General features: G+C 35.2%; 1 pseudogene; it reads left to right on the top strand.

The window, feature by feature from the left end:
* Positions 1-2,120: 2,120 nt before the first annotated feature.
* On the top strand, positions 2,121-2,554 carry LOC124978081 (cofilin-2-like; annotated as a pseudogene).
* The last annotated feature ends 17,551 nt before the right edge of the window (positions 2,555-20,105 follow it).

Genomic DNA, 20,105 nt, shown 5'->3' with positions numbered 1-20,105 from the left:
CACTCATGAGCCCTGTTCTTCAATTTAATATTCTGTACCTACTTTTTAAACTTAGTTAACATGGCATTTCCTCCAAGAAATGGTATACCCACTCAAACTTGGGCTTTTTAATTGCTTGAAGGACTACTTGTATAGCATTTATTGGAATATAACATATCACATTATAATTAGTAGGTTTGCATGTCTAATTGGTAGTATAAACTATATCTGTCAGAATGGAAAAAGAATTTTTGTCAAATAAAAATGTCAAAAAGGTATGTAGCTTTGAGTTACTACAGTCTTTGAAAGCTAAATTAAAATTAGGTTTAATCTAGACAGTAACAAGGAGCCAACATTAGTCACTGAGCATAGGAAAAGAAGTGAAGTTTAGTCATAGCTTAAACTGCAAAAATTAAAGAAATATAAGACTAAAATAAATGCAAGTAAAAGGTTATTGATTTGAAATAATTAAAAACATACATAAGGTCTGTACAGAAATATTTATGCAATTTATTTTTATTGTATGAATACATATTATAATGTATATACTCTCAAAATCGTTTTAAAATGTATGAAATATAATTTTATAAATACATCATTTTAATTTTAATTACATCAAAACTGGGTACTAATAGTTGGCCAAATTTTCATAAAAATGTTAGAATTACATTACTTTCAAAACATTTAATTTGAATAATAAGCTGTTAATGTTATTAACATGTTAGCATGATTAATTTTTATCTGTGGCTCTAAATGCTGAGAGGAGCATTTTTTTAAAAAAAACATCAGAATTGTAAAATATTTATTTACATTTAAAATCATAGAACATTGGATTGAGAGTCAAGACAACTTTCACATTTTTACTACATACATATGTACCCTTTTAAAGCCAGCATGTACAATTCCAGAAATCCTAAAAAAATGGCAAAAACAAATTATTATATTTCCCACAAATTTTAAAATATATATTGTATTCAATTTATCATAAATCAAAATAGACTCAGTCAACTCTGATTTTTAACTCCAACATGTGGAGAAATTGGAAGCAATCACACCACTTCCATCTTAACAATAAGGAAAAGCTGAATGACTTGAAAATTACCATTTTGGGCCCATCATCAACTGAGATAATTAGGAAAATAGCCACCCTAAACTCTTGAGAGACAGGCAAATTAAGACTCACAGCTGAGAACTGCTACCAGGAGAAGAAGCTGCTAGTGTGACAAACTGGGAGCAACATTTAAATGGTAACATTGGAGAACTTCTGGAGTCTCGTTCTGGACTAGAGTCAGTGGGGCTAGAGTCTTAGAGGGACCCTACACTTTGATGCTCCAGAAACCTCATAACTATCTCATGACTAAGAGCGATCCATTTATGACTCTGGAGAGAGACAGAGAAGAGAGATCATTGTGAGATACCCCAAACTTTCTTTATAATAAATGTGTTACTCATCATGGAGAGGAAAAAGAAATTGAGCCTTTCCCTGGGAGAAGGGTATTTCTTCCGTAGCAGTCGCTTCATAGGATTCCTGTCTCACCTAAGGCAGCAGTAGGGAAGGTAAGAAATATCCTGAAGGTCACAGTTCAGGGAAACAGCCTCACTAATAATCATAAGATTATTAAAGATTCCACTTCCAAACACTTGGCTGTAACATCAACAACTTTCAGTAAAATAATGATGGATTATAATTGAAACAGCTGCAAGATGAAAATTGTATCTGTGCAAGAGTGTTAAGAGAATTCCCAAATCAACAGGAGAAGAGGAATTTGAAACATCTGGCACCAATTGCTACAGAAAATATTAAACTCAGCCTAACTCCTAGCCAGTTATAAATCATCATACCAAAGTCCTTTTACTCTATATATTGTTTCTGGCTTTCAGGAAAATATTACATAGTATGCTAAAAGACATGAAGATAAGCTGTAGCCCTGCTGCAACCTGGCTGCTCCCAGTCGGCCGGCCTGCCCCGGCTTTGCTTCTCTCTGGATTCTTGGGGGCCTGGAGGGCCCGGGAGTGCGCGCGGGGTGTGAGGCGGAGGTCGCGGCTGGGCTGCCCGGGCTGCGGAAGGGTCCAACCCCGCGAGTGCGGCCTTTGCCCCTCGCTTCCTAATTTTTCTAAACACGCGTGCTCTGAAATTGACATCTGGAGGTACAGTGAAGGATGAAGTCATCAAAGTTTTTAATGATATGAAAGTAAGGAAATCTTCTACACAAGAGGAGATCAAGAAAAGAAAGAAAGTAGTTCTCTTCTGTTTAAGCGATGACAAAAGACAAATAATTGTAGAGGAAGCAAAGCAGATCTTGGTGCATGAATGATTGCCGCTTTGTATGATGCAACATAAGAAACAAAAGAGTCTAAGAGAGAAGACCTGGTATTTATATTCTGGGCTCCTGAAAGTGCACCCTTAAAAAGCAAGATGATTTATGCTAGCTCTAAAGATGCCATTAAAAAGAAATTTACAGGTGTTAAGCACGAGTGGCAAGTAAATAGCTTGGATGATATTAAGGACCGGTCAACACTTGGAGAGAAATTGGGAGGCAATGTAGTAGTTTCACTTGAAGGAAAACCATTATAATGTGACCATCAAGTGCCATCTGAATCTTAAGGGGGTTTCATTTCTCCACCTCAGTTCATTGGAATAGCATTAGGTGTGTTTTTGTTTTTGTTTTTTTCCTTTTCCACTGGGCCCTTCCAACACAGTGAATGAAGGAGATATCATTCATTTAAGCAGCCTGTCAGTGATTGCCATTAGACTCTAATATGGTTACTTTTATGTAGAACCCAAGAAATGCCTTCCTATCTTATTTTAGCCAAAACAACTGGTTATATGCCTCCCTTGCAGCAAGCCCTACAATGAATGTGATTGTCAATGTGAATAGTCTAGAATACTGCAAAGGGTAAGCAGATTGAATGCCTTGAAAGTATTATCCACTGGTCAGATGGTGAACTTTTTTCAGTATTATTTATAGTTGCAATTGATTGTAGTTCTGTGAGGCGCTGGAGCATTCATACACCTCACCTGCCTTGGCAAGCCTTCTTTTGTGACATGGCAGCACGAATATAACACTATGCATTAAAAGCACTTTTTAAAATGAATTTAATCCCCCAAAAGGAATGCCAATTACGTTTAACTGTCATCAATTTATCCTAGTACCTCTGTGTTCATTCTTATTACCTGCATATCTTCTTAAAAGAAATAACTGTTACTAACACCTTTCCATTGAGTGTACACTACTGAAAACCTGTAGGTGTTTTATGTTTACCATGTGAGACTTCCAACACTAAAATATTTTGAATATCAGTCATGATGGCAATTTCTGTATAAAAGAGCCTTAAATGGAACATTGTTTTGAGATCAAACTCCCCACCCTCACAAAAATGACCACATTGCAATAAAAATTGTGGCATGTTACAGAATGTTGCCTTGTTTTCCTTGGAAATTTTGCAAACTGTTATGTGGAATCACTTTTAGGGTAAATGTGTTAATTTCTGCACTGGTCATTTAACTTTTTGTACAACATTCATGCATGATACTTTCCAGATTTGTTGGATTTCTTTGGTTTAAACAATATTCTATCCCTAAAGCCACCTAATATAAAATACCATTATAAGAGTGGCACTTTTGTAAGAAAAAAAATAAATGAAGATATAATCTGAAAAGATGAAGAATCAGAACAAATTCTGACATGAGGTCAGTTGTGAAATTTCCCCATAAAGAGATTTAAAGTGACCTAAATACATAAACAACTATAATGGAAAAAGTAGGCCACATATAAGAATGTAATAACAGATGGATGTTAGCAGAGGGATAAAAACTCTAAGAAAGAAGCAAAAGAAAATGCTATAAATACAAGCCTATAAGATAAATGAAGAATGACTTGGACTCACCATTAGCAACTTGGCCATGACTGAGGAAAGAATCATTTACCCAGAAGATAGGTTGGTAGAAATGCCCCAAACTGAAGTGCAAAAAGAAAATCAATGAAAAAATGAATCAGAACATCCAAGCACCATGGAAAAATTGAAAAGTATTTATGTACATAAGTGAGATAACAAAGAGAAGAAAAAGAGAACAGAGAAGAAGAAGTATTTGAAGCAATAAGGGCTAAGAATTTTTCAATTCATAGACATCAAACCACAGATCCAAGGAGTTTAAAGAGCACCAAACAAGAGATACCAAAAAGTGTCATCTAAGCATATCATATTCAAAGTGAAGAAAAGCAAAGGAAAATTTACAACACTGAAAAGTAAAGAGAAGGAAAAAAATAAAGGAGAATTAATGATAAGAATTATATTAAACATCTTGCCTGAAACCATGTGCACAAATAAGGTGTGGAATATTTAAAGTGGTGAAGGAAAAAAATATCCTCCTATAATTCTATATGTAGACAAATTATCATTCAGAAGAGAAAGACAAATTAAGACTTTCTTATAAAAGCAAAATCTATGGAAATTCAACAGTAGTAGACTTTTCATGCAGGGATTAAACCCAGGGGTGCTTAACCACCGAGCCAAATCCCCAAACCTTTTTAATTTTTATTTTGAGGCAGGGTCTTGCTAAGTTTTTTAGGGCCTCACTAAATTGCTGATGCTGGTTTTGATTTTGCAGTCCTCCTGCCTCAGTCTCCTGAACCTAAAGAAAATTCTTTAGGGTCAAAAAAGAAGATATATATGTAAGAAAATGGGATCTACCTATTTAATTATTTATTTGTTTGTTTTTGATAGCAGGGATTAAACCTAGGGCCACTTCACCATAAGTGACATACCCACTCCTTTTTTATTTTATATTTTGAGACAAGGTCTCTTTAAGTTTCTTAGGGTCTCACTAAGTTGCTGAGACTGGTTTTTTTTTTTTTTTTTTTTTTTTTTTTTTCGGTGCTGGGGATCGAACCCAGGGCCTTGTGCTTACAAGGTAAGCACTCTACCGACTGAGCTATCTCCCCAGCCCCTGAGACTGGTTTTGAACTGGAGATTCTCCTGTCTCCGCCTCTCAAGTCACTGGGATTACAGATGTATGCCACCTTGTCTGGCTTATTCTTTATTATAACAAGAAAAAGCAGAGAAGGAGTTGGGGATAAGGAATAAAAAACCAAATGCAATGAATCAAAAATGATTGCATACATGGTAAATTCAACTGTATCAATAATCATTTTAAGTGTGGATGGCCAAAGTATATCAATTAAAAAATAGACATTGCACCAGGTATAAAAATAATATCCTGATATGTTTTCCTCAAGAAATTCACTTTAGATTTAAAAAAAATCTTATAGACTAAGATAAATAAGTATCATGCTGATATCAATACAAAGAAAACTAAAGTTATGATATTAATTTCAGACAAAGCAGACATCAGAACAAAGAAAATAATCAGGAGAAAAGAAAAGCATTCCATAATAATACAGAGTCAATTCTCCAGAAAACATAACTCTCCTGTATGTGTAGGTACTGAACCACAGAGCATCCAAACTGTGAGGTGCACACACACATATCCACCACTATACCTGGTAATTTCTACTCCCCTCTTGAGTTGATGATAGATAAGCAGACAAGATATCAGGAAGGATAGGTTGACCTGATCAGCACTACCAATCAACATGATCTCACTGATATTTATAGGATATGCCATTTGACAATAGTAGAGTACACTTTCTTCTGAAGATCCCTTGGAAAGTTCACCAAGATAGAGCACATGTTGGGCCACAATACACACCTTAACTTATTATAACATAACATGTGGAAGTCACATAAAGTTTGTTCAAATACCACAATAGAATTAAAGTGGAAATCAGTAAGAGAAAAATGCTCAAAGTCTCCAAATATTTGAAGATTAAACAATGCACTTCTAAATAGCACATGGGTCAAAGAAGTATCAGAGGAATTAGAAAAGCGTTTTAAATTAAATGAAATTGAACTTATCAAACTTTGTAGGATGCAGTGAAACCACACTAAGAGAAAAATGTATAGAAATAAATGTATCTAAAGGAAAAGAAGAAAGATCTAAAATCAATTTCTCAGATTTCACTTAAAAATAGAGGAAATAGGAAAGTAAGCCTGAAGTAAGCAGAAGAAAGAAATACTAAAAACTAAGTAGAAATCAGTTAAATAGAAAACAAGAAATCAATACAGAAAAATAAATGATACCAAGGGCTTATCTGTCTTAAAAGATCATTAAAATTGATAAATTTTATACAGTATTTTTCTTTGATGACTTAATTCACTTAATGTAATATCATCCAGGTTCATTCATATTGTTGAAAATGGCAGGATTTCATTGTTTTTATGGATAGATAGTATTCCATTGTATATGTGTACCACATTTCCTTCTCCTTTCTTCAGTTGATAGACAATAAGTTGATTTCATTTCTTGGCAATTGTGAATAGGGCTGCAGTGAACATGGGCATGCAGATGTCTCTATACAACAGTAGTTCTATTTCCTTTGGAAAAATGCATAGTTGCAAGACTGTTGCCTTATATGATAATTGTATTTTTAGTTTTTCTAAGGAAGCTTCAAACTGTTTTCCATGAAGGCTGTACTTACATCCAATGTAGACTACAAAAAAGTTTTTCTCATAGAAATAGAGAGTAGAATAATGTTTGATAGAGGCTAGGGGTGTTGGAGAAGGAATGTAGGGGAAATGTTGGTCTAAAGATACAAAATTACAATTAGATAACAACAAAAAGTTCAGGAGATCTACTGTGCAGATGGTGACCAAATTACCATATGTTTATGAATGTTAGGAGAGTGGTTATTGTTTGCATTTCAAAAATGGTAACTATTTGAGGTGATATATATATATATATATATATATATATATATATATATCCATTAGTTAGATTTCACCATACCACAATGTATATGTGCTTCAATCTGTCAATTTAAAAAACAAATTTAAAAAGTTGATAAACCTTTAGTCTTAGTAATTGATAACAACAAAGAAAATGTATTATGCAAATTACTAATAAATGAAATAAAGAGGAATCATCACTGAATATGAAAGATCAGACAAATCTCAAAGGAAATCCAAAAGAAAAAGAAAAAAAGATTTTAGTCATCTTAATGTTTATATTTTGAAAACTTGAGCATGTCTATATTCCAAAAGTAGCAACCAAGATTATGGATCCTATGTTAATTTCATAAATATCTGTTGTAATTGAAAGTTATGTTAGAGTTCTGTTTTTCCATTATTTATTTTTCTATTCTATGCTAGCTGCAATGTATTTTTAGAATTAGAAAACTGTTAGTATAGAACTTATTATGTTTATATTTGATTTGTTAAAAATAATTTTAAAACAATTATATCTATTTCTCAAAATATTTCTAGAGCACTAAAATATTTAGAATATTATTTATATTGGTACACAGAATCTTGAAAGATTTAACTCCTGTTGACTTGAATTCAGTGGACTCTTAACTCTGTGGTCATATGGAAATGCTCTTATGCGTGCTTTTCAATACATGAAACAGTTACTAATGCACATTGCAATACCTTTTCATTTTCTTGACTACTAAAAATACTGCTATTTTTTTACACTAATAATGTTGACTGCCTTTTATGTCAACAATTTTTTGCTGTTAAAAATTTAGCATAGTATAAAGATTTCTGCTTGAGGTTAAGTTTCTCAGTTTAGTTATGTGCTTTAAGAGAGATGTTTTTATTAATGTTTTATAAAATGCATTTTCCTTTACTCCATAAATCATTTAAACACTTTCCTAACATTCCCAGAAATTAGCTGATCTCTAAACTTCATTTTAATGTGTATTTCTAGCACATTTTTATCGCTTCTCAAGTGATATTTACAACACATTTTAGTTCTGTGAAGTCATTATTTAGAGGTAACACTTCTACACCCCACATCAAATTTAATCCTATTTTTATCTCCATTTCAATAGAAATATGATATATTTATTCAGGAATAACAATGCATTTTAAAAATAGAAAGAAATTCATCGACTTAGGAAATCCATAATAACATTTGAATGATGGATATTACTTCCACATTTCCATAGTCTCTCATCTCTGTTCTAGAGGCAAATTACCAAGTCTTAATAGGAATTACCATCAATTAATCATCAGAGTTAAGATATAACCTACAGAATGTGAGAAAATATTTTCAAATTACATATCTGACAAGAGTTTAATATCCTGCAAATATAAGGAACTAAAAAAAAAATCTCAATAGCAAAAATACACCTGATTAAATAATGGGCAATAAATCTAAATAAATATTTCTCAAAAGAAGTCAGATATATGACCAACAAGGTGAAAAAAAAATATGTGACAAAATGTTCAGTATCCTTAATCTTCAAGGAAATGCAAATCAAAATCATAATGAAGTATTACTCCTCTCCTAGAATAGCCAAAGATAACAAGTGTTGGCCAATATGTAGGGACAAGGGAAGTCTTACATACTGCAGGTGAACAATAGTACAGATTTTTCTCAAAAAATTAAAAATACAACTAGCATATGATCCAGAAATCTAACTACTGAGTATATATGCAAAGAAAATGAAATTTTGTATGTACATTGAAGAGACATCTGCATGCTCACATTTATTATAGCACTATTCACTGTAGTCAGAAAATGCATACCTATGTGTCCAACAGATGAGTGGATAAAGAAAATGTGGTACCCATGTACAATAGAATATGATTCAGCCATAAAAATGATGAAATCCTGTAAATTGTGATAACATGGCTGGAATTGGAGGTCATTGTATTATATGAAATAAATCAGACACAGAGCAATGAATACCACATGATCTTACTCATGCAGAATCTGTAAAATCTGGTCTCACAGAAGTTGAGAGTAGGGAAGTGTAGTGGGGGCAGAGATGGGGAAAGGTTGATCAACAAGCATTAAATTATAGTTAAGTAGGAGAAATAAGTTCTGGAGGGCTATTGTATAGTAGACTAACTATAGATAACAACAATGTACTATGTATTTCCAATAAGCTAGAAGAGTAGAGTTTTAATGTTTTCACCACAAAGAAATGATCAGTATTTAAGGAGGTAGATTAGTTCCCCCTTATTCAAACATTACACAAAGTATACACATATCAAAACATCATATGATACATAACTCATAAATATGTACAATTTTGTGAAATTAAAAATTAAAAATATAAAAAGTAAATGAACATATAGTAGACTACCTAATGCTCAAAGCCTTATAACACTGGAATAAGTAAAAAGAGAAAATATTTGAAAAAATAAAAAACAAAAGTTACCAGCTGTGCTAGGTTTTGTGTTTTATTTTATTTTATATTTTTTCCAGTTGTGTTTGATTATGGATAAAGGATTGCTGTTCCTAACTCTTCCCTGAATTGCTTATAATTTTAATCTGGCAATAAGCACTCCATAGCACACTCTATTTTGAGGTTCCACTGTATTACACATAGTATGGTTAAAAGCAAAGTTAGATCTGTAGGACCTTAATATTACTATTTGAAACACTTTGGCTTTGGTTCCATAAAATTGAAACAAAAAAGAAAAAAACGCAAAGTAAGGGAAAGGTCTTTATCCACTTTTATTCTGATATTTTATTGAGTCAATCAATGGTTTCATTCTCTTATGCTCTAATCTAAATATTTAGTGGAATATAGGAAATGAATTTTCTGTCCTTCTTGATTTATATCCCTATATCCAAAGCTTAAAACAAATTAAATGACTCCAAGAGGCCCTGAAAACTTTACTCAGGGAGAAGATTGACATGCTTCTTTCTTAGCACAGTGAGTAAGATTTAACTTTATAGTTCAAAAACACTGGGAATAATGCAATGTCTCAAATATAATTTAAACTCAACTCATTAAAAGACATATACATCCTCTCTTCTGGGAGCTGCAAGCATGTTACTTCGCATGGTACAGGGATTTTTCAGATGTGATTATATTATGGACATTCAGATGGAGGGACCCTACCACCTTGTCTAGGATTGACTAGTAGGCCTGATCTAATTGCATCTTTAAAGTTAGGGACCTTTTCTAATTGTGGTTAGAGGAAGCTGTGATACAGAGAATGGCCAGAGAGATGCAGTATTGCTGGTCTGCAGGTAGAAGTAGGAGTTCTCCAGACAAGGAAGTATTTCGTCCCCTAAAAGTGCAAAGAAACAAATTCTCCTGTCCTCAAGAAAAGAACTCAGACTTGCTGATCCCTCGATTTTAGCCCAGTTTAACTTGTCCTTGGCTTCTAACCTATAGGACTTTGGGATGAAAAACACATGATGTTTTAAGTCATAAAGTTTGTAGTAATTTATCAATAAGCAAAGGAAAACTATTACATTGTCCACAATGGAATTCATGACTTTGCACTAAAAGTCTTTCTTTTCACACTGTTCTTGTCCTTTTCAAGGGCCTTCATAACATCAGTATGTATCTTCCACTGCAGTACAATCTTTGTGAAGACAAGACCAGTCTGCTCACCACTGCTTCCCATTTGACCTCATGTAAGTCACATGATATTATATGAAACTATTTTGTCTCAGTTTACCTAAACACTTATTTGTAACATTTAACTGTTTGAAGACTTGAGCCTAAAGGTAAATGTTTACTGAATCCTTTGAAACCTCAAATGTTTCTTGGCATGTTAGGGAAAAGTATGCTTCTGTATTTCTCCTTCCATACATTCCCTACTGCTTGTCATTAATTCCAAGTAGATATGTAGGCTCTCACATTTCCTTGCTTTAGTGATGTTTTGTAGGGCAGAAAGTAGTAGTTGCTTGAAACCTTTCTCTTTGATTTTGTTTAGTGTTCAACATTGAGATAAGCAAGAAATGTGATTCAAATAAATAGAACATTGGAGTCAGGTAAAGTTGTAAAAGCAGGTGAAATTTATGAATGAAATAAAACACTTTTCTAAATGAAAGAATGAAGAGATGACAATTATAATAATTGTCTCCAATCACATTTGTGAACAAGAACTAGAATCTGAGCTGACCAGATCATATTGAACATTTTAAGAAAACTTAACAGATGTCCAGATTCTTGGAGGGTTGGAAGAAATAAATGAAGAGAACCACAGTCTTAAGACTTTCACAGAGAGGTTTTGCTATCCTCAAATATTTTAGAAAAATTACTGAATTTAGAAGATACAGAATATTTTTTTAATTTATGCTGCATTAGATTTTTGTGAGATTTAGAGAGAATCACCATTAAATGTTTCAAAGGTTAATAATGAGTAATCGAAAAATAGTAACCAGAAATTACCATATTTCTCTTGTGTGTTTTCCTTTATTGTTAAAATATCAGAAATAAAAGAGGAAACCAATTCTGTGGTTAAATAAAATTCATCAGGAATACATTTGTAACCATCCTCTATTTCTGTGTAATGTCTTTTAATCTATTTTTCTCCAGCAGTATACAGTTTATATTTTAAAAACCAAAACAATATTTATAAACAATATATAATTTTAAAGAAAGGAAGTGAAAAATCCTCTGTGATAGTACACTCCCCAAAACATTAGTCTGTAATGATTTTTCCTTTCAAACTGATTTTTATGAATTCACATATCATAATTCCCAATATTCCCTAGGATACCCATTCCTACTTGATTATCTCCTATCAAAAAGTACTTTTCAGTCAGGCATGGTGGCACACACCTGTGATCCCAGCAACTCAGGAGGCTGAGATGTAGGATCACACGTTCAAAGCCAACCTAAGGAACTTAGCAAGGCCCTAAGCAACTTAGGGAGACCCTGTCTAAAAATAAAAAATAAAAAAGGGTTGAAGATGTGGCTCAGCAGTTAAACATCCCTTGGTTCAATCCTCAATGACCCCCCAAAGTTTTTTTCAATAATTTCCATGTGTTCTAATATTTCATTAAGTCCAAAATAATTTTTTGTTCTTGAATGCTGCCCTTAAGAGTTTACCTGTTCATCTTCTTCAGATATCTTAGAAGCCTATTCTACTCCCCTTAGCCCCATTTTGAACACAAAGTCCTAAAGAGTTTCCCTGAGTACAACATTGTCCTACTCACACATGTGAGTTAGATGTCACTTGTTCCCTGTGGTCACTGGGTTCATATCCTTTTTCTGTTCACAGTAAAATTGAACATTTTCAAAGAATTGATAGGAAGGGTTCAACTATGAAGTACCTGTCAGAGGATACTCTTTGTAAAATGCTGAGTCAAGAAAGAGTAGAGGTCCGTAGGTGTAGTCTGTCCTAGAAATGCAGGTTAGGGTGAGCACTGGGCTCAAGTCCTCTTCCTAGATCAGTTACCAGGAACTCCTGCAAGAGGACTAAGAGCAGGTTCTAATATGCTTGTATAACTAAAAACTAAACAAAGTTTGTCATTTTATTGTAGCAGTCACCAAGAAGTCTATTTTTATAAACTTGGCTCTATAGGAGAATTCAACAAATGGATGTTCCTGGGCAATTTAATACCTGGATAAAAAGACCTTACTATACTCAATTGTAAAATTGAGGTACCCAATGGATTATACTTCTAGATAATTCTTTTAACTTTTCTAGTGCCTATCAAGTAAATAATGTTGGACAGTGCCTAGAGGACTGAACAGAAGTAAAATACTGTCAACATTTTAAAAGTTTCTTTCCAAGTAAGAATACAAATAGGTTCATAGTGGAGGGGACACCAAAGAGTACAATAGTGCATAGATTATTTCTGCTAATTAGCATCCAGATATAATTCTAGGTATTTCTGTCGACCTAAATCTTTCCTGAAATTTCCCTTACCATTAATTTCCTACTAAACCTCCTAACTCCTTGTTTCAGTCTTACATTATACCTTCTGTTTGATTCTCCAGATTTCTTAAGCAGGTAATTGCCTTCTAACACATGCGTAGAATGGAGGACATTTTCAGCTCCAGTACAGTTGAGAAGTAGTGTATGAAGACAGGTACTTGCTCCTTGCCCTGATGGCCACTGGCTATGCATTTTCAGTCATGGTTCACAAGAGCATTGTACTCTTTTGCATCCTGCAATTTTGTAAGACTCTAGCAAGCACCTTACTACATAAAATCTGCAGGGCATATGGCTCTTCAAATAATCTTCTGAGAGGCAATCCAATACCTTCCTTTAGTAAAATCCATTTCATAAGAAGTGAAATTCAGTGCACATGAGCAGTAATTCATAGGTTGTATACCAAGCATGTCTACTTACTCAGATGCCTACCACTTTAACACTTTTAGCTTCCGAATCTTTCACTAAGAATTCTAATTCTGGAATTATTGTAACTTTCTCCACATCACTTTAAGTATTTAGCTGTATAATACGGAAGTAAATTATGCCTCTTTTGTGTAATTATGCTTAATTTTTGCATGAAGCATTTTGAAAAGCCATTTCCTTTAAGAAAAGACTTAGAAAATGCACATTTAATACTACATCTAATTCAACAAGACATCAAACAACATTTTTAAATCTTAGAAAGTGCTTTAGGATTACAAAGCATAGTATAAATGTCTATATGTAGACTTGTGTTTATTTTCTGCCTTATCACTGTGCCAGTTAACGTCACACAATCTCTTAAATTTTCTCTCTTCAGATCTCCAATAGACTCCTCCCCTAATCTTCTGTTGATTAATCTCCATTTTAAATTTGACTTAAAATTTCCTTATTTTGTCAAGATGAATTTCCCAGCTTTCCTTACTCTCTCCTCTTCCTATCCTAGTTCCTACCCTCTGCATTGTCCTGAGAATGCCTGATATGGGTGTTCTTTGGAGGCCTCTTTTCCCCCCACTCATGTGCAATGCACATAACTCCAAGACCCAGTACACAATGACAGTGGACACTAATATATATCTAATGCATGACTTAGATAAAGGTCATGATAGTTAAGAAGTGCTGAAGTACCAGAGCAGCCCTCTAAAATATAAGACGGATTTTTCTTGCCATCGGATGATTTGGAAAATGATGATGATGAATATTATGATTAAAATAATAGCTGATACTTGATAAAATGTGAATTTTAACATCTCCATTTTATAGATTAAAAAATATTGAAGCACAGCTACTAAACAATTCTTCCCCTTCAAACAGAGTCGAAAGCATGCATTAAGTAATTATTGATCTATGAGTAGATTTATAATTAATGGCTTGATATACAAAATACTGAGCATCTTTTATAAACAACCATAGGACAGATTAAATATAGACAAAACCTTCAGGAGAGTCAGTGAGATTCCTGCTTCCTCTGTATCTTTGATTTCTAAATAGTTTATTCTTATGTACTTTTTAGAATAAATTCAAGTTATTACAAAGGAAATCTTTTCTAAAAAATAAAGTATGTTTCTAATTATAAGGAAAATAGAAGTCACCATAATAGTCCTCCAGTTTATGTTGAACAATTCTTATAAGCACATAAGTCATGTGCCTTTCAAAATATTGCTTGCTATGGAAACTCCAAGACCCAAATTAAGTTAGGGCTCAAACTGAAAACTCACTGTTCTTACAATGAAAACTCATAATTGCTACTAAAACCCAGAACTGGGATAGTGGTACCTGCTGACATTTAAAAATCATATTTCTTCACAGATATCATTTGTTTTAACTAACTTCGGAGAGAAAAGTCAAAATCTTCATCGTTTCTGAAAACCCCTAAAAGTAACATATTTTAAATTATGTAAGATATTTTTAAAGTTTCTTTGCAGACTAATAAACAAATAACTTTCATAAACAAAGCACTGAACAGCAAATATTATTTGCCAACAGACTTTATCTCCATGTTTGCAATCTCAGCTGAGCTTGAAATTTCCCCTCTCCCTTTTATATTACTCAAAGAATAAAGCCAATTCCAAGTTCAAGAGGTAAATCCCCAATAGTCTCAGAAGCTCATCTTTGTTACAGTCCTATTGCAAATGATTGGTCTAGTATGAGGACATGAGGTGACCCTAGGTCAACCAGATAAGTAGAAGGGTCTACCAAGAGATTGTGTGGAATTTTTTCTTTGTTCTTACAAAGTTCTATATGGAAGAAATAATCCCACTTTTTTTTATGTACATTGTGTTACACATATATGTGTTATTCCTGTTAGTTTATCTGTGATCTGTGGTTATAGTAGTAGCCAGGGTAAGTACAAATCCAACACCTGAAGTGGGCAGGAAGGCAGATGGCAATAATTGGGATCATGATGATGAGGTTGTGCTGCTGGATTAACCAGTTCTAAAGCTCACTTCTCTTTGAAACTGACTGCATAAGAATGAATTCTTCCTTATTATTTCAGTCAGTGGAATTGTTTTTTTTTTTTTTTTTTTTTTGGTGAAGGTGATCTGCTTTATTCAGTCTTGCAATTCAAATACTCTTGAAATACCCTCATGGACACACCCAGAAATAATTTTTTATCAACTATCTGGGCATTCCTTCCCCCGTAATATTAACCATCACATGTCCTTTTCCCTTTTTTGGTGATGTTTCCTTGTTCTGTCCTATTTATGTCTCTTAATGTATTTTTATATAAATACATTATATCATATAAATGTTGATAAAAATTATATGCATATTATATAGTATACATATATATTTTTTGGGGGTACAACTTGTTTCTCTAGTTGTACATGAAGTAGAGTCGAACCATTTGTGTAATCATACATGTACGTAGGGAATGATGTTTTTCTCATTTTATTATTTTTCCTTTCCCCCACCCCTCCCACCCCTCCCACACTTCTTTTTCCTCTATGAAATCCATCCTTCCTCCATTCTTGCCTCCCTCCCACCCCCCATTACGTATCATCATTTGCTTATCAGAGAGATCATTTGACCTTTGGTTTTTTGGGACTGGCTTGTCTCACTTAGCATAATATTCTCCAAGTTCATCCATTTGCCTAAATATGCCTAATTTTATTTTTCTTTATGGCTCTGAGTAGTATTCCATTGTGTATATATACCACAGTTTCTTTATCCATTCATCAACTGAGGGACATCTAGGTTGGTTCCACAATCTATAGTGAATTGAGCAGCTATGAACATTGATGTGGCTGTATCTCTGTAATATGCTGATTTTAAGTCCTTTGGGTATAGGCCAAGGAGTGGGATAGCTGGGTCAAATGGTGGTTCCATTCGAAGTTTTCTAAGGAATCTCCACACTGCTTTCCAGAGTGGCTGCACTAATTTGCAACCCCACCAGCAATGTATGAGTGTACCTTTTTCCCCACATCCTCTCCAACACATATCGTTGCTTGTATTTTTTTTTAAATATTTTCTCGTTGTAGATAGATGGACACAATACCTTTATTTTATTCATTTTACTATTATGTAGTGCTGAGACTTGAATCAAGTGCCTCATGCATGCCAGGCAAGCACTCCACCACTGGGCCCCAGCCTAAGTCCCTGGTTGCTTGTATTCTTGATAATCACTATTCTAATTGGGGTAAGATGAAATCTTAGGGTATTGATTTGCATTTCTCTTATTACTAGAGATGTTGAACATTTTTTCATATATCTGTGGATTGGTTGTAGATCTTCTTCTGTAAACTGTCTGCTCATTTCCTTAGCCCATTCGTTGATTGGGTTATTTGTATTCTTGGTGTAGAGTTTTTTGAGTTCTTTATAGATTCTGGAGATTAGTGCTCTATCTGAAGTATGAGTGGCAAAGATTTTCTGTCACTCTGTAGGCTCTCTCTTCACATTGCTGATAGTTTCCTTTGCTGAGAGAAAGCTTTTTAGTTTGAATCTATCCCAATTATTGATTCCTACTTTTATTTCTTTTTCTTTGGGAGTCATGTTAAGGAAGTCTGATCCTAAGCTGACATGTTGAAGATTTGGACCTACTTTTTCTTCTGTAAGATTCAGGGTCTCTGGTCTGATTTCAAGGTCCTTGATCCATTTTGATCCATTTTGTGCAGGGTGAGAGATAGGGGTTTAGTTTCATTCTGCTGCTTATTGATTTCCAGTTTTCCCAGCACCATTTGTTGAACAGACTATCTTTTCTCCATTGTATGTTTTTGGCACTTTCCTCTACTATGAGAAAACTATTTATTTGGGTTTGTCTCTGTGTCTTCTCTTCTGTACCATTGATCTACCTGTCTATTTTGGTGCCAATACCTTGCTGTTTTTGTTACTATTGCTTTGTAGTATAGTTGAAGTTCTTGTATTGTGATACCCCCTGCTTCACTTTTCTTGCTAAGGATTGCTTTAGCTATTCTGGGTTTCTTATTCTTCCAAATGAATTTCATGATAGCTTGCTCTATTTCTATGAGGTACATCATTGGGATTTTAATTGGAATTGCATTGAATTTGTATAGCACTTTTGGTATTATGGCCATTTTGATGATGTTAATTCTGCCCATCCAGGAACATGGGAGATCTTTCCATTTTCTAAAGTTTTCTATCGCGTTCCCTCTGCCCGCAGAGAGAGACACGACAAACGTCTGAAGCTTTGGAAGTTTATTGTGCACAGTCTTCCTTTCTTTCCCTCTTTTCTATCCCCTTCTCTCTTTTCTTTCTCTCGCTCTCTTTCCCTCTGCTTAACTCTCGCCTGCTCTGGTCGCTCCGCTTCTCCTGCTCGGCTCACGCCTGCTTCGCCGCTCCGCTTCTCCCGCTCGGCTCACGCCTGCTTCGGCCACTCCGCTTCTCCCACTCGGCTCTCGCCCTCGCTCGCACTCTTCTTCCTCGCTTCTACTCCCCCCTCCCAGGAAGTTACCAAGCTTATATACACTTCAACCAATCAAGGGAGAGTACACGAGGTAAACGGCGAACAGCTGTAGGTATAGAATAGGCACACGAGAAAGGCATGCACTAATCACATTGTTAACTAGCTAATACTGTATAACCAACCGCTTTTGGCTCAGCGCCAGGCGCCATCTTGACCGTGCCCAAGGCTGGGAGTCCCGGGTACCCCGACAGTTCCCCCTTCTTTATTATAAATTTAAGGCTCGGGACCGTGTCTGTCTTAGGTTGAGTGGTCAGCATATGTCCTTACCCGTCATCAGAGTCTGCAGAGCATGCTGCAGCTCCTGTCTTAGGTTGGTACATAGCCACCTCCTTCATTACCCGTCTCTGACTACCGGTCCAGCATCGAGAGCCATACTTGTGGGGAGCTGCCGGCCTTTAGGGCGGTCATGGCCTGATGAAAGATAATCCGATCCCTCTGTTGGCTGTCTTGTAGGTGCATGCCAAAACAAATGAAGAGAAGGGAGCCAAGGCAGAGGAGCACTATCATAGCTCCTAAGCCTGCCCATTGTTTGACAAAGCCACAAATAGAAAAAACTATTTAGCCATATTAGATACAGAAACAATATGCACCCTAGTAGAATTAGCTTTGACAATTTCAGCTCTCGGTTTTGAAATAAGACCATCAAATCGATAAAATAGGCTGACAATTTTCTAGATAACCCAGCCGCGGTGCTGGAATTATCATATACAATAGGGGTAACACAAACAGTTCTTAAGGAATAAACGCATCCCAGTCCCAAAAGTTCTTGCAAGATATCCACTTGTTCTTGTAGTAAGTTCATTCTTTGATTTACAAGAGGTAAGCCTGTTGTTAGATGCTGGTTTAGGGTCTCTATAGTCTGTAAGGCTGCAGCTGTATTTTCGGCCAGGTAATTGTTGTTACTATATGGTTGTGTCAATGCTACTGCTGCAGAAGCTGCAGTGGCAATGATCACAGCTACTGTGATGCCAAAGTCTTTTCTATTTCTTGATAATAGCACTGGCAATTCTGTATCTGTAACAGAAACTGGGACTGGTAGAAAGGTAGGAATGCGCATCAGAATTGCACAGGTGGCAAAAGAACCATTCCAGCATTGTGAGAAATAGCACACGGTTAGTGAGCAGTTAAAAGTTGTGTTATTAGAAGTACCAGTTAGCAGAAACATAAAAGGAGAAAATACACAAGCTGATATGGGAGGAAAGGCAATATTTCTGGTACAGTTAAGGTCAGCAGAATGAGTTGTCCTACTCTGGGTCTGATCTGCAGCATAATTTCATCGGCAAAGTGCAAAGGTTCCTCCTGTTAAGGCAAAGAAAGGCTGTAGATCGGTATATCTTTGTCTAGAAATGAAAAATAGCCAGTTATCGAAAGGGTTTTTCACGAGTTGGGCGATCAAGAACAGTATGATTTGAAAAATTATCGGTAGAATTAACAGACCTGTAGAAGAAATGGTGGGAAATGGGGGGGAAAGGAAAAAAAATATGTTAGTTAGAAGTAAAAGATATGGCCAGGCTCTAACAATAGCCCATAGGTCCCGGGTTTGCCTTTCCGTCTGAGTTTTTGTTATTGAGGGAAGGCTCAGGCTCATCACTGCAAGGAGGAGCAGCATCACTTGCATGTTGTACAACTCTGATCAGCCTTTCTGGAATCCAGACTGGAGTCTGTTGATCCTGTGGGAAGATACAAACAGACCCTCGGACCCAACGAAGGACTGGGTCCGGTCCTTTCCAACAACCTGTCAGGATGTCTTTCCATTTTACCCATACTTGAGGAGTATCATGGGGATTATAATGCCGATCAGCTGCAGAGTGGCCGTCCCTATCCAAGGTTAAAAAATTTAGAATAAAGAGAACTAAATTAAGTTTATCTTTAGGAGACTTGTAGGAGGCTCCTATTCCCCCTTTTTGTTTATTTAAACAATTTTTTAAGGTAAGATGTGTTCTTTCTACAATGCCTTGTCCCTGAGGATTATAGGGGATGCCAGTGACTGATTGGATGTTAAATGTTTGTAGAAACAACCGAAAGCTTTTGGAAGTATAAGCAGGGCCATTATCTGTTTTAATAACTTTAGGTATGCCCCAGCCAGCAAATGCTTGTAGGCAGTGTTGAATGACGTCTTTTACCTTTTCTCCGGAATGAGCGGAAGCCATAATGACCCCTGAAGCAGTGTCTACTGACACATGTACATACTTGACAGTACCAAATTCAGGAATATGGGTTACATCCATTTGCCAAATATGATTAGGTAGCAGTCCCCTGGGATTAACTCCAAAAGATTGTACTGGGATTAAAGGAGCACAATGTTGACAATTTTTTACTATTTGTCGAGCCATACATTTAGAGATAGGAAATTTTCTACTCAAGGTAGTGGAATTTACATGGAATTTTTCATGAAAGAGTTTTGCTTCTTCCTCTATAGAAAAAACAAAAATTGATTTGGTGGCCATATCTACCAAGTCATTAGCATTGGCCAAAGGTCCTGGTAAATTAGAATGAGCTCTAATATGTCCTACATAGAATGGAT

The sequence above is a fragment of the Sciurus carolinensis genome, chromosome 2 (genome assembly GCF_902686445.1).
Source record: "Sciurus carolinensis chromosome 2, mSciCar1.2, whole genome shotgun sequence".
NCBI lineage: Eukaryota > Metazoa > Chordata > Mammalia > Rodentia > Sciuridae > Sciurus > Sciurus carolinensis.
Note: the sequence above shows the minus strand (reverse complement) of the source record. Positions and strands in the feature narration are given on the sequence as shown.